This window comes from Mytilus edulis, chromosome 14 (assembly GCF_963676685.1).
Source record: "Mytilus edulis chromosome 14, xbMytEdul2.2, whole genome shotgun sequence".
Taxonomy (NCBI): Eukaryota; Metazoa; Mollusca; class Bivalvia; order Mytilida; family Mytilidae; genus Mytilus; species Mytilus edulis.
The window spans coordinates 23851062-23868129 of NC_092357.1; the positions used below are offsets into that span (position 1 = coordinate 23851062).

Consider the following 17068-nt stretch of genomic DNA (forward strand, 5'->3'; position numbering starts at 1 on the left):
GGGAAGAACCAAAAATTTGCGAAAGCAAATTTACAGATCTAACATTGTTGGGTTGATGTTTAGACGAGTTGTATATATATATATAACAGAAACAAAGAAAACATATTATTAGAAATAATATACGTCTAAGCAAGGATGTATCTCGTTAGCATCCGGTCAGGTAGGAGAAGCACTAAATTATAGAATATATGGCTATGACACAAAAACACAAAATACCAACACATTTGTACCAAGTCTATCTCAACTTTTTTCATTTTTTTAGGTCTTTCCACTTTTCTGTGGAAATACCTATTGTATTTATTCTGATTATTAAGTCTTACCACTTCTCTGTGGAACGACCTATTGTATTTCTTCTGATTATTAATAAGTCTTACCACTTTTCTGTGGAAATACTTTTTGTTTTTATTCTTATTATTAAGTCTTTCCACTTTTCTGTGGAAAGACTTATTGTATTTCTTCTGATTATTAGGTCTTTCCACTTTTCTGTGGGAAGACCTATTGTATTTGTTCTGATTATTAGGTCTTTCCACTTTTCTGTGGAAAGACCTATTGTATTTGTTCTGATTATTATTTTTTTTTTCGCCACATTTCGTTCTTGCGATAAACATGATAAATGTTTGTGTCGCAATATGTCGATTAGATATTTCTTACATTGTATCGTATAGTTTAAGCGCTTTTAAATTTCATCATGCTAAGCCGAACCATTTTCTTTTTTAAGAGTTATCTCCCTATTTACTGTTTATCATCAGAGTGCATCTTCTTCGTATCAAAAAAGATATTGCATCTCCTTCGTAACAAAAAAGATATCGACAAAATTATTTTTACAAATTGTTCTTACATCCTCAGGAATTTTTGGCTAATTTGAATCGAAGCGATTCGATTACATTTTATAGGAGTTATCTACCTTTACAAAATAAATTTGTCTGTATGTGTTTTCAACTCCTCAACTATTAACCATATAACCCTGTAATGTTTATCTGAGGCCCCTATGTCTTAACTTAGAAAATGAGGTCAAGGTTAAAGGTCAAGGTCAAGTTCTTACTTTTGATTTTGCCTTGTTTTGAGATTTTCTACGACAGTTGCTCTTCATCTTTGTATTTATTTGGCTTTTTAACTATTTTGATCTGAGCGTCACTGATGAGTCTTATGTAGACGAAACGCGCGTCTGGCGTATAAAATTATAATCCTGGTACTTTTGATAACTTATTAAAGATTTATATTAAAAAACAAGCGCAAAATGTTTACTTTATTGTAATGAAGATATGTTACATTTGATCTGATACAATTAAAGAGCATCTTGTAGGAGTTAGTGCCCCTGAAATGTCTCAATATATAGTTATTTGATTATAACTTCAACTTAGTTCATTATAAAGCCATATGACCATGTACAAAAGGTTAGGTGAAATATGACCTAGAAAAATGACAACCGGAAGTGACCTTGAAAAACCGGAAGTAGCTATTTTTGCACTTTTTCATATCAAAGTACTCAGAATCCATATTTTTTGTAATTTAAATACATGTACTAATTACTAAAGACTAGAAGTGACTTTCTGTAAACCAGAAGTGGTCAATTATATCCCAGTTTACAGGCAAAAGTATATAGAAACTATATCAGTGTGAAAGAAGCTATCATATGAGACCAAAAGTAACATTTACTTAACCGGAAATAGCATATTATCTCCTTTAGTTCACTTTCGAACATATCAAAACCATTATTTATCGCATCAGATTGAAGAAACTAGCTTCTTTTCGAAGTTTCTTTGATGTGGAAAGGCCTTCAATAGTTCTCTGAACAATTGGTTTTCAATTAGATCTTTCCACTTTTCTGTGGAAAGACCTATTGTTTTTCTTCTGATTATTAAGTCTTTCCACTTTTCTATGGAAAGACTTATTAGGTCTTTCCACTTTTCTGTGGAAAGACCTATTGTATTTCTTCTGATTATTATTAAGTCTTTCCACTTTTCTGTGGAAAGACTTATTGTATTTCTTCTGATTATTATTATTATTATTATTATTATTATTATTATTATTTTTTTTTTTCCGCCAAATTTTGTTCTTGCGATAAATGTTCGTTTCGCATTATGTCGCTTAGATATTTCTCATATTGTATCGTATAGTTTATGCGCTTTTAAATTTCACCCTGCTAAGACAAACCATTTTCTTTGTAGGAGTTATCTCCCTATTCACTGTTTATCATCAGAGTGTATCTCCTTCGTAACAAAAAAAGATAGTGACAAAATTCTTTTAACAAATTGTTCGTTACATTCTCAGGAATTTTTGCCGTATTTAGATCGAAGCGATTCGATGAAATTTTATAGGAGTTATCTACCTTTACAGAATAAATTTGTCGGTATGTTTTTTTTACTCATAAACAATTAACTGTATAACCCTGGAATGTTTTTATTTGAGTCCCCTAGGTCCAAACTTAGAAAATGAGGTCAAGGTCAAAGGTCAAGGTCAAGTTCTCAATTAAGACTTTTGCTTGTTTTTGCATTTTCTCCGACACTTTGAAAGATACATATTAAAGAACAAGTGCAAAATGTCAGCTTTAAAGTAATAAAGATATGCTACATTTAGTCTTATACTATTAAATGGCATCTTAGAGGAGTTGATGCCCCTGAAATGTCTTGATATGAGTTTATTTGATTATAGCTTTAAATAAGTTCATTATAAAGGCATTTGACCTTGTACAAAAGGTTAGGTGACAAATGACCTTGAAAAATGACTACCGGAAGTGACCTTGAGAAAACCGGAAGTAGCTTTTTTTGCAATTTTTTCATCTAAAAGTACTCAGAATCCATATATTTCGTCATATAGATACATAAACTGATTACTGAAGACTAAACATGACTTCCAGCAAACCGGAAGTGGCCAATTATTTCCCCTTCTACATACAAAAGTATATAGAAACTATATATTTTTGGAATCCGTGTGAAAGAAGCTATCATATAAGACCGGAAGTGACATTCATTTCACCGGAAGTAGCATATTATCTCCCTTATATCACTCAAAAATATCATTTTTGGCTAATTTGGATTGAAGCGATTCGGAATAAATTTGTCGGTATGTTTTTTTAACTCGTAAACCGTTAACCATATAACCCTGGAATGTTTTTATTTGAGTCCCCTGGGTCCTAACTAAGAAAATAAGGTCAAGGTCAAAGGTCAAGGTCATATTTTAGATTTTCATATGTCTTTGATTTCCCTATAATTCTTCAATGGTTATAGATACAGAAAATTTAAGCAGTGAAAAATGCTAAGTACTTCAAGGGGCACCTTTGTTACAGTATGACTTTATTGGTTTTACCATTATGTAAGGGACATAACCCCCATTGATGGTTTATAAAAAGCCATTATAAGGCAAAACTCTTATACGAAAGGTCCTTGGCCCATAGGGTCTTTTGCAATTACATTGTAAAGCAATGACCTTGACGAAGGTCACAAGGTTAAATGTCAAGGTCAGGTACTAAGAGGCAAATTATGTGATTTTTGGAACTATTTAAAGAGTTTTATCTGTGTTTGAATTCCAACCAACCAACCAATCAATCAATTAATCAATCAGTGCATGCATGTTTCTGTCTCATGTGTTGAATCAAGATCTTTTTTGTTTCTTTTTTGCTGTTTCAATTTACCCTATCCAATGTGCTTAATCAACCAACCAATTAACCAATCAATCAATCAATCAATCAATCAACCAACCAACCAACCAACCAACTAACCAACCAACCAACCAACCAATCATTGTATGTATGCTTCCGTTATGTGTGTTTAATACGGGGTCTACGCGAATGTGCTGCAATTTATGGTCCAACGGAAAAATGACAATCTCAGTTATTTCCATAATATTGCTTGCTATATATTATGTATATATGTAGTCTTTGGTACTTATAAAGTGATACTGCTTTGAAATGACTGTTAGGTGCTACTTACCAATGAATTCGTACATGTAATACATGGGCAATAAACAAATAAACAGCCACGCGGTGATGGGAGAGTATCTTTGGAGGAAATTAGGAGTTAACTAAAATCAAGGATTTGTATAGTTAGTCTAACTATACAAATCATTGCTAAAATGAAAGACTTAAACCTTAGAATTTTATGCTGTTACACAATATTAAGCAGCATATAACACAATAAAACATTTTGTTATCAGGATTTTGGAATATTAATTTGTTCTTGTATCCTCCGGATATCGTGGTACCCGAAATCCGGATTTAAAAACATGAAATCTGGAGTCCCAAATTTTCGGTCAAGAAATTAAAATCCCGATTTCCTGAAGTTTGAAAAAAAGGGAATTCACGGATCTCGAAAGGATCAATCCCGAAATCCCGAGCTTAAATATACCCAATCCCGACGTCTCGAAAAAAGGTTCCCCATCTTTATAAACACCAACTAGGCTGTTGCTCACATTAACACGTATTTGGTAGCGGCCAAACTCGCATGCAAAATAATTAGAAATTTAGGCGGTATTTCAGCGCGGCAAGGTTTAAAACCAACAATCATGCAAAATGCTCAACTGTTGAATTTAAAACATGCATTACAAATATCCAATACCTTGAAAACACATTATAAGTCTAACACCAAAACAAATATACTCAAATAGTTTTAAAGGACTTTAAGTCAACAGTTCTGGATGACACCTACTTTGAATTTTGATTGCAATCATTTTACTGAACATTAGGCATATTCAACATATTTTACATTAGTACCGAGATGACCACATTAAGTGTCGATTTAACCAAGTGTATATTTGGCTACACCCGGGTGGCGATTTCAACTGATGCCGATTTGGGCCTGTTACCTCTTACCTTATCTGTAATTTCCGCCTCTGTCAGGCGCATCATACGGTGTAACTTGGCTGTTGGTCAACGACTTTACCGTCAAACTTTTTTCAGAGAATTTGTTAGACACCTCCTCCTACCTACGCCCTCTCAATTTATGTTAAAAATATAATTATAATTTATACTGCTAAATAAAAGATTCACTATTCTGTTCTGTTTTTGTAGTATTCCTCCACTATCTTGGAGAACCGTTGTTTATACAACGTAATACGTCCACTACTGTTCTTCAATTTTGGACTGAAACACCACCTAATCGTCTGGGGAGATACTTATTAAAAAGAAAGGTATAGATCCTAGAATTCAAATTATTATATAAACAGAAATGCAAAGATCTTCATTACAGAATAACATTAATTTTGAAGACATGACAAATCCGGAATTTATATCCAGACAAGCCGGGGTTGTTAAAGTATTAGAAAAGTTAGACCGGTTTCCACATCCGCTTGCATGCTTTGCATACTGGCACTGACTTATATCTCACAGGGATTTGACATTTCGAAGTTAGTTTGTACATTATTGAAGAAACAGTTTTCTATCGTCATTCATTCATCGTTCTTAAGTTTAGGTAAGCACAACGAAGTATCCGTTCACTGGTTATTGTCAAGGACGTGCGTATAATTCACGCCCACAGGCACAGACACCTGTAGGCATTTGTTTATGAATTTATAATTCTTTGTTTATAATATCCATGGGAAGGTCGACTAACTATATAAAGCTTCTGTCTATATCATATGGACAGTTGACCTTCCCATAGTTAATAAATTCATACATTGCAGGTGGTTCTATGGGCTATTTCTGCCCCCGGGAAGCCACTGTTGATTTAATTCTAGAACATATCCTATTATGCCATAACGAAGAAGGAAAGGCATTTAGTATTCGTCAAAAACAGTTTGACGAGAAATAAGGGGCTACAGTTTTCATGACACTTTATTTTTCATGGATGATAACACAACTTAAAAGTTATAAAGAACAAGGGATAACTTTGAAAATTAACACAACCGACAAAAAGATAAAAATTCATACATACTCGGTATATGAAAAGTATGCTTCATACATATGCATGGAAGATATTGTAGAGAAAAATATTGAAGGTACTTTACAAGCCACAAGGAACATTTTTGTATTTGCATACTTGCCATATAATTAGTACTTTTCTAGTAAATGAAAACAATAGATATTTAAAATCATACATGTATATTATTGGCAGTGTCTGCGCGTACCCGCATGCGGGTACGAATAGTCAAATTGCTGTTCTAGGCTGCGCATATCCACATCCGGTTTTCTAATAAAATGCCATCGAATCGGGAATGAAACGTGAAATATGTAAGAAAATTATCGATAGTATAGGGATTTCGGGTAGAAGAGTGAAGAATATGAAAAAAATAATATTTTCAAATTGTATTTATTAATTAAAATTAAATGCACAATGATGGAAAATGAAACTGTACAGTCCCTGAAAATAAAAAAGTAAAGTAAAACTACTAAAATTAAAGCTGGAGTTTATAAAAATTAAAGAAGCAAGTTATAATATCAATTTAAACCAATTACAAAAGATTCATGTAACTAATTAACATTTGGAACACATTTTACATATCAAATATGATTGTTTTGGCACGGATTTCAACCCGGCTGCAAATTTCAAATGTTGCCAGCCTCCGTTCACGTTTCATTAATCATTATTACTTGCTTCTTTAAATTTTAATTTTTATAAACTCATGCTTTAATTTTAGTAGTTTTATATATTTTAAAATTTTAGTTTCTGTTTAACATTTTACTTAAAGATTATTTTAAAATATCATATGGGTATATTTTTAATTTATAAAAAAATTATTCTTTAAATTTGCATTAAAATTTTATAATAGTATTAATTTCTATCAGTCATGTTTTTCTTTTACAGGGACTGTACAGGTTCATTTTCCATCATTGTGCTTTTAATTTTGCAATGATTATTATGTATCATTATTTAATAAATACAATTTGAAAATATTATTTTTCATACTTTTCACTCGTTCTACACGATATCCCCATTTTATCGATAATTTCCGTAGATATTTCACGTTTTATACCCGATCCAATGGCATTTTATTAGAAAACCGGATGTGGTTACGCGCAGCCTAGAACGGCAATTTGACTATTCGTACCCACATGCGGGTACGCGCAGACACTATATTATTATATCAGTCATGCTGACTGTCAGTATAAAATAGAAAAAAGTGAATTCAAAGGAAAAAATATGGACGGCAATATTTATTGAATTATAAGGAAAAGGGAAATATTAACACTCATATCACCCGATAAAAGTATCAACTAATAAATCCGATAATGCAGTCATAAAGTTATTGATGGAAACTTTTGTTCATTTCGCACATAATTTTAGTATAAACGTGATATTGGAGGCAAAAATATGACATATGAAAATGTGATTTATAGTGTTGTTCCGATGATCGGAATAAGTCGGAAATCAGTTGGTTGGGCCTGGCGATGTCGATAATCGATTGGGATTTTGTTCAATCGATTGTCGTTAAAGTTTCCGGACTTTTAGCTTATCAACTTCCGGTCCGTTTGCGGTTTGCATATTATATGCGCAGTCAAACAAATAATAACAAAAAATATCAGTCAATGACAATGATAATGTCAAACATCCTATAATTAAAGACTTAACCAATTTCCTTCTTTATAAACGTGACAAAAGCATTGACTATCATGACTATAAATATTTGCAGATTGATGGAACGTTATTTAAAATTAATAACTTTGTATGAAATACTTTCTTTCAATTCCGGTACTTGTTACTTGAGAGCGTACATAAAATCATCGCGATTTTAGATAAAATATTTTCTTTGCTTCATAAGAACGTGTTGCAAATTGCCTTTTATTAATGTTTTGTCCATTTGTAGCATCTAAAACGTCATATTCCTTTCAAAATTGCTTGCCAAACATCGTTTATTTTTGTAAATTTTCCGAAATTTGTCCGCCATTAAAAGATATAAGAATCACGAATCGGATACGGTTCAACTTTGTAATAATTCTGCATTCTTGCAACTTTAAGTCTCAGACGCACGAATGACACAATTGACAGAAAAAAGATGACCACAAAAGTGAAAATAAGCATTCTACACGAATTAACAGACATTGGCTTAATCCGCTTTGTTTACTGTATATTATATTATAATGCAAATGCATTGCTTTTATTTTTATACGACCGCAAAATTTGAAAAAATTTTCGTCGTATATTGCTATCACGTTGGCGTCGGCGTCGTCGTCGTCGTCGTCGTCCGGCATCCGAATACTTTTAGTTTTCGCACTCTAACTTTAGTAAAAGTGCATGGAAATCTATGAAATTTTAACACAAGGTTTATGACCACAAAAGGAAGGTTGGTATTGATTTTGGGAGTTTTGGTCCCAACATTTTAGGAATTAGGGGCCAAAAAGAGCCCAAATAAGCATTTTCTTGGTTTTCGCACTATAACTTTAGTTTAAGTTAATAGAAACCTATGAAATTTAGACACAAGGTTTATGACCACAAAAGAACGGTTGGGATTGATTTTGGGAGTTTTGGTTTCAACAGTTTAGGAATTAGGGGTCAAAAAAGGGCCCAAATAAGCGTTATTCTTGGTTTTCGCACAATAACTTTAGTTTAAGTAAATAGAAATCAATGAAATTTAAACACAATGTTAATGACTACAAAAGGAAGGTTGGTATTGATTTTGGGAGTTTAGGTCCCAACAGTTTAGGGATTAGGGGCCAAAAAGGGACCCAAATAAGCATTTTTCTTGGTTTTCGCACCATAACGTTAGTATAAGTAAATAGAAATCTATGAAATTTAAACACAAGGTTTATGACCATAAAAGGAAGGTTGGTATTGATTTTGGGAGTTTTGGTCCCAACAGAATAAGGGGCCCAAAGGGTCCAAAATTAAACTTTGTTTGATTTCATCAAAATTGAATAATTGGGGTTCTTTGATATGCCGAATCTAACTGTCATGACTGTGTATGTAGATTCTTAACTTTTGGTCCCGTTTTCAAATTGGTCTACATTAAGGTCCAAAGGGTCCAAAATTAAACTTAGTTTGATTTTGACAAAAAATGAATCAGTTAGGTTCTTTGATATGCTGAATCTAAAAATGTACTTAGATTCTTGATTATTGGCCCAGTTTTCAAGTTGGTCCAAATCGGGGTCCAAAATTAAACTTTGTTTGATTTCATCAAAAATTGAATAAATGGGGTTCTTTGATATACCAAATCTAACTGTGTATGTAGATTCTTCATTTTTGGTCCTGTTTTCAAATTGGTCCACACTAAAGTCCAAAGGGTCCAAAATTAAACTTAGTCTGATTTCAACAAAAATTGAAATCTTGGGGTTCTTTGATATGCTGAATCCAAAAATGTACTTAGATTTTTTATTATGGGCCCAGTTTTCAAGTTGGTCCAAATCAGGATCTAAAATTATTATATTAAGTATTGTGCAATAGCAAGTCTTTTCAATTGCACAGTATTGCGCAATGGCAAGAAATATCTAATTGCACAATATTGTGAAATAGCAATTTTTTTTTTAATTAGAGTTATCTTTCTTTGTCCAGAATAGTAAGCAAGAAATATCTAATTGCAACATATTGTGCAATAGCAAGATTTTTTTTTAATTGGAGTTATCTTTCTTTGTCCAGAATCAACTTAAATCTTTGTTATATACAATATACAATGTATATTCACTTTTTACTACCAACTGATAAATTATAATAAATAACATTCAGTGATAACAAGCAGTTTTTTTTACATCTTAATAGTTTTGGAATAAGGGAAAGGGGGATGTGATTAAAAAAATTGGGTTCAATTTTTCTCATTTGAAATTTCATAAATAAAAAAGAAAATTTCTTCAAACATTTTTATGCCCCACCTACGATAGTAGAGGGGCATTATGTTTTCTGGTCTGTGCGTCCGTCCGTCCGTCTGTCCGTTCGTTTGTCCGTCCGTTCGTCCGTCCGTCTGTCCCGCTTTAGGTTAAAGTTTTTGGTCAAGGTAGTTTTTGATGAAGTTTAAGTCCAATCAACTTCAAACTTAGTACACATGTCCCCTATGATATGATCTTTCTAATTTTAATGCCAAATTAGAGTTTTTACCCCAATTTCACGGTCCACTGAACATGGAAAATGATAGTGCGAGTGGGGCATTCGTGTACTGAGGACACATTCTTGTTTTGAGAGGATTAATATTCAACAGCATAGTGAATTGCTCTAAGAGAAAACAAAAATTTAAAGTTCATTAGAACACATTCATTCTGTGTCAGAAACCTATGCTGTGTCAACTATTTAATCACAATCCAAATTTAGAGCTGAATCCAGCTTGAATGTTGTGTCCATACTTGCCCCAACCGTTCAGGGTTCAACCTCTGCGGTCGTATAAAGCTACGCCCTGCGGAGCATCTGGTTTCTGTTAATTTTAAATTTCTTAAAGTTAAAAACTGTATATATCTTTTCTTAATTAGTTGCATTCAAATGTTTATACAGATATGTTATTGAAATTGTATTGTGAGTTACACCATTGAAATTTAGAAAAGTTAGTGTCATTGTTGGTAATTAATGTTGTAATTATGAAATAAAATATGTTCAATATGAATCTTGATTCTTATTAATTCATTGTTCTAACTGCTAAATAAATAGTTATCAAAGTACCAGGATTATAATTTAGCATGCCAGAATATGAAAAGGAAACAAAAGATCAAATATGAATATATAAACTCTGCAATGATATGGAATATACACATTAGACATGTACAATGAGACTAAATGCATGATTTCATTTAAAAAAAAGGGAAAGCTATTATGATGCAATTATAACCGATAGTCGGTTGGTGGCTGTCAATCGATTGTAATAGATAATCGGTTGGTAATTTCAACCGATTATCCAACACTAGTGGTATACGTGACTTTCATTTTGAGCAATGAATTGAAAGAATTGCACTTTTGGGATATGGGAGATAGCTAATCCATCCTTTTTCTCCCCCCCCCCCCCCCCCCCCACAAAAAAACAACAAAACAAAACCAAATAACAAACAAACAAAAACAAACTTAAACGCACACACAACATTGAAACTTTGAAAAAAAATAAAGATATCTACTCACCACAATAACTGACTTTTCCATATCTTTAACAGGTACATGTATATATCAACAATCAAAAGGTTATGTATATCGTTGTCAGTTAATATGAATAGAAACGTATAGGTAAATTTGTCCTAGATATTAACCTGTAAGTTTCTTCATTTATTTTTATATGCGTTTATGTCATCTTTAAACTGAACATTTGCATTTTTAACAAACAAAATACCATTGAAATACTGAAAAACACATTTATTATGTTTCAGTTACTATTATCCGATAAAAAAAATTACGATTATCAGAGAAGAAAAATACTATAGTTATAGATTATTGTTGATCATCTCAACGAGATTGATTTTCTTGCTAGAGCGGGAACAGTCAATGTCAATTTCATGTCAATTTCGTTAGCAACGCTTAGTTACGTGGCCTTCTTAGTTTCTAGTGATAATTTTTCCATCTCAAGCGAGAAGCATGATATGAAAGGCAACAGTAGTATACCGCTGTTCAAAACTCATAAATCCATGGACAAAAAACAAAATCGGGGTAACAAACCAAAACCGAGCGAAACGCATTAAATATAAGAGAACAACGACACAACACCGACACGCAACACACACAGAAACGGACAAAGCATCAGACAAAACAAATATAACATGAAAACCAAATACATGAATTTGGGATAGACAAGTACCGTGCCAAGTCTTATCTCAATATCTCAAAAATAAGAGGAAACACAAACGACTCAACGTTAAAATGCAACACACAGAGAAACGAACAATAATATAACAATGACCATCTTCCTGACTTGGTACAGGACACTGATATGAAAATTATCACAAAAGAAGATCAAAAGAAAAATGCACAAAATAGCAATAATTATGATTATCATCCCAAATTTTTCAACGGCTATTTTCAAAGTGCTTAGACAATTCCAGTGCACATTTACGATTCAAATATGATGTAATGGTATAGATAAACGTACATTTAAGAAAAATGAGTATTAAGATTTTTCCTATATCTACCATCGCCATATTGGGATAATCGTAATTTCAGTTACGATTATCTTTTTTTAAATACCAGTGATTAATTCAACAAAGAAACTAATTGCATAAAGATCTGAAGTATGTGCACAAGGTCTTCAAAAAATGCTCCTTGGGGCTTGTAAATGAGCAGTGTTCTGAAGATAAAACCAGAAAGCAATTCCCCCGACATATTTTCTGTATGCAAAGTAACCTCAGTGTGACCCATTTCGTAAAAATCCGATGATTGCAATACGCATGGATGTCCTTAAAATAAACTATTATCTGAATTTTTAGGTTAAACACGTGCTCAATTGCCATGCTTTTTTATTTGTATTTTGTCCATTGTTTACGAACTGGTGACAATCGTTAAAATTTGGGTTCAAAACACGAACTTCAATTACCTGCCATATTTTCACAACACAGACCGATTGAAAAAAAAATGACGATTAATATGAAATTTACAAGAAAAAAATGATAAATGTGTGCTCAAAAGACTAAGTTTATGATTTTTTGTATCCATTGGTTCAAGAATTTGAAGAACAGTATTTTTCACCGGTCACTCGTTTCTTATGACTTTAAGTATCCTACAAATTTACTTCTAATGTGTATATTTTTTTTTCTACTTCTTCAAGTAATTAAAAATAACTTAAATAAGTAGTACCCCTGACTGACATAAATAAACAATAAGATTCATTATGTTCTTATTTATTTTCAGATAATTAGCATTGGAGAATAAGCATTTGACTGGTCTTATGGTCACAGTTGGTTGCATCCTGTATAATTTAGTAAGGATTATTCAAGAACAAAAATATAAAACATTAGACAAATCTTTTCATACCATCAGGTGCACATGACAGATTTCTTAATTAAGCACATTCATGACATTTGAGACCAAAAATCTAAAAAGTTGCCAAAAGATCATATTCATTTAACACATCGGAAACCAAAAATTTAGAAAACAAGCAATTAATTTCATTAAACACTTTCAAAAACCAAAAGTTTAGGCAGCTAACAAAAGTAAAGATCAAATACATTTGAGATTATTTTCAGAAAGAAAACAAATATGTTGGTAATTTTAAACAGGAAAAACATACTCAGTGAGCTAATAAAACACATTTGAGACCAAAAGTTAAGAAAGCAAAGAAGTTTTAAGTATTCTTCCTTGGACACAAAGGAACCCTTGCCCACATTGACAATTTTTTTTTTATTAGTGTCTTTCTTAATATCCTGGGTTAATTATCAATTGAAAATCCAAACTTTGTAAAGAAATATTCAGTGTAGTATTGTCCACTCTTTAATTATAAATATATATATATAACAATATGTCAAAGCTTAAAAATATATAACAATATGTCAAAGCTTAAAAATATATAACAATATGTCAAAGCTTAAAAATATATAACAATATGTCAAAGCTTAAAAATATATAAAAATATGTCAAAGCTTAAAAATATATAACAATATGTCAAAGCTTAATGGTATTTTTATCCCAGTTGCAGTAACTACTATTTTATATTGATACTGATAATATTAGTGTTAAGAATTTGTCAGTTTAAATAACTTTGCATTTTGATTTTCAGATCACAATATAATTACTGGAGAATTTGCAGTGAAATTAGCTAAAGGTCACAGTTGGCTGCCTACTTTATATCCTGGTAAGGATTATTCAGTCAGAACAAAACAAAGATTTGTGATAAAACAAATCCTGTTATGCTTGCAATATGCACATGACTGGTTTGTTACTCAAACTCATGTTAGACCAACAGGTTAAACAATGAAAAAATAAATGGCGCCTACATTTAATACATTTCACGCCAAAAGTTAAGAATCAGACATGTAAAGCGGCGTTTTGCATTTGCGCCGATCTGCTTTTCATTTGCGCCGATTTTTTCTTTCATTTGCGCCGATTTTTGTTTTCATTTGCGCCGATTTTATTACAGGTAAATTACAGGTGAATAGATATATAAAGAAGATATGATATGAGTGTCAATGAGAAAACTCTCCATCCAAGCCATGTTATTTTTCATTTATCATAATAGACCTCTTCCATTTGCCACTTGTACAAATGTAATGAATTGTCAATCACAACTTGTATATAACTGTTGTCCCCTGCTCACCACTGGAAGGTGGAAGAAGGCCTCCAAGATACATCTCCAGACTTTTTTCATTGTTAACCGTATCCGTAGTTCTTTAGCAACTGTCTTTCGAACATTTGCCACATGGTTATGCTCGATCTGTGTTTTGACAATAGAATCCGTGGTAAATCTGGCTTTACACGATTTTATGGTACATTAGTAAGATATGTTGTTATATTTCAGGACACTGACCTTCAGATATGTATGGCCCTCGATAATTAAAGAATTGACTACTCGGTCCGTTTCAGTGTGCAATATGTCCATCAAGTTGCAACGAAGTTTCAGAACAATATGACTCAAAATTAACTTAAACATGGATGAAAAACAATTATAACCAGATTTGACCAATGCACAGTACATGTATAAGTTTTAACTTACCTGTAAATCTAATTAGGAGCAAATATAAAATTGGCACAAATGAAAAAATGAAATCGGCACAAATGAAAGAATGAAAATTTTCAAAATCGGCGCAAATGTCATACGCCCATGTAAAGGTACAGTACTCTAAGGACATACTGAGATTGATAACTTTGAGAGGCATTGTATTGTGTCTGACATGACAGTCTTAAGGATAGACACACAAACCAGGTGTGATCCCATGCTGTTTAGTAATTAAGGTTACCTGAATCATGGAGCATGGATGATAAACTGTTAAAAGTCTTCATCAAACACATTTTTATTATCAAAAGATTTAATAGAAAACAAACACATATAATATGTATAAAGTTACCTTCACCTATGTAATAGCAAAAGATTTATGAATTCAATAATACTTAATTTTAATTGTAATATACTGATTGGCATGTCCACAACATGAGTCTAAAATCACATCTTTTACATCACCTACTACCGGGCTACAGTCCATGCTTAATGCAATGTTAACTGAAAAAAATGAACAATCTTTACCCATTGGTGCTTACAAGCACTTTTATTAATGTTTTGTCCCTTTATAACCTAATAGGATATTTTTTTTCTGTTCTCTAACTTAAGTTTGTCTCAACTAAATTTGATAAAATGCATCTATAATGTTTGTGAACACTGAATTAACCCTTTATAATGTTATATGCTAGCTGGGGCAGCATCTGTGTCCCTATGGACACATTCCCTAATATTTATCAACAAATGCAGATAACTTTAAACTTTAGTCATGATTGTAATGCCAATGTATATATGCTATACTTAAAATCTTTTTCTCTTATAGGTCACAGTGAAGTCCTTGAACTAAAAATCTGGTTGCTTTTCCTGGATACAAAAACAGATTATACTTGGTAGGAGTCATTAGAAAACAAAGAAGAATATATTGTAGATGTATTAGATATTTTATTCATAATAATATAATTTTGTTTGATCTTAATTATGGATGTATATTACCATGAGAAGAAGGGAAGGCTTACATGTATGCCCTTGCCCATGTTGGCCCAGAGCAAATGAACCTTTTAAAATGATACATCTTTATGTAAGAAAAAATGTTTGTTTTGATTACTTCATTGCCACTATTAAGGAAAGAGCTATTTCAGTATTATGTATGGATTCACATTGATATGAGACACAACATTGTTACCTTGAAAAATTGAAATTATAATTATACATTGCTCTTCAACTTCATACTTGACCTTTATAAAAAAATATATTATAGCATCACTGTTGAGTTTTTTTGTAGATGAAGTGCACGTCTGGCACAAACATCAAATTTCAATACTGGTATCTACATTTATGATGAGTTTATTGTAAGGTCTTTTATGATGAGATGGATAAACTTCAACCCAAATAAAAAACAGGATTGAACTATATAATATAGCAATATTATCAGGCTTGTTGTGAAAAAAGTGTAGTTAACATGATTAATGAATGCTATTGTCATTTCATATTAAAGCAGACTAACTGCTCCTGGCTTCTCCAGAGACATTTGAATGTTAAAATTGTTTTGTTCATCCATTGGACAATGAGTTACACCCATTGGGGCTCTTTTATTTTACTACTTCAACACTTACTCATTATTTTTTATGCCCCCACTAAGCGGAGGATTCTATACCCCTTGTCTAAGCCGAGGGGGCATTAAGTGTTACCCTTCAGTACATCCTAAAGTGGGTTTCCTATCTCTAACTTAAGTTTGCCTCACCCAAATGTTATGAAACTTACACACAATTTTTATTTTTAGCAAACTTAGATCAAGTTTGAATTTTTGTGTCGCAGATGTCACTTTACCACTCTGAGATATGCCCTTTACAAATTGAAAATTTGCACAACTTTTTGTTTTGTTTCTGTTCTCCAACTTCAGTTTCCTCAACCAAATGGTTTGAAACTTTCACACAATGTTTATAAGCACAAAATACAGGTCAAGTTCTCATTTTGGTGGTATTGCTTAAACCGTTCTAGAGTTATGTCCCTTTACAAATGGAAAAACTGCTGAATGGTTGTTTCCATTTTCTTACTTAAGTTTGTCTAAACCAAATGGAATGAAACTTATTCACAATGGGTATTACCACGAAACACAGTTTACCCTAGAATTTTTGTGGCGTCATATTTTCTGTTCTGAAGTTATGTCCCTTTACAAATAGAAAAATTGCAGAAATTTTTATTTCCCTTACCTAACTTTAATTTGTTACAACCAAATATCAATTTACTTAGACGCAATACTCAGTACTTATAACCTTGTAACTCAGATCAAGTACAAATTTGCCTCACTTTTACAGTCATAAATGGTTATGTCCATTTATAACTTTATATGATATGCAAGTGGGGGTATCATCTGCGTCCCATGGGCACGATCCCTATTTACATAAAGATAAAAAAAGTATAAATATCCTGTACATACTTGACATTGATGCCTTATGATTGGAAAATTTTGTCATGCATATGTCTTATTTATGACTACGTCAAAAAGTACTGGTATAGGGTTTTTATGAGCAATCTTTTCTGGGATCATCGATGATAAGTTGTCTCTATTTTACATTTATATGTAGAATCATTGCAAGGT

General features: G+C 32.1%; 1 long non-coding RNA gene across 1 annotated transcript; it reads left to right on the forward strand.

Annotated features, from left to right (window-relative positions):
• The first annotated feature begins 5272 nt into the window (after nt 1–5272).
• Nucleotides 5273–15407, forward strand: LOC139502764 (uncharacterized). The gene is made up of 4 exons (XR_011658930.1): nt 5273–5405; nt 12672–12741; nt 13537–13611; nt 15293–15407. It is a non-coding gene; the product is annotated as an uncharacterized lncRNA (long non-coding RNA).
• The last annotated feature ends 1661 nt before the right edge of the window (nt 15408–17068 follow it).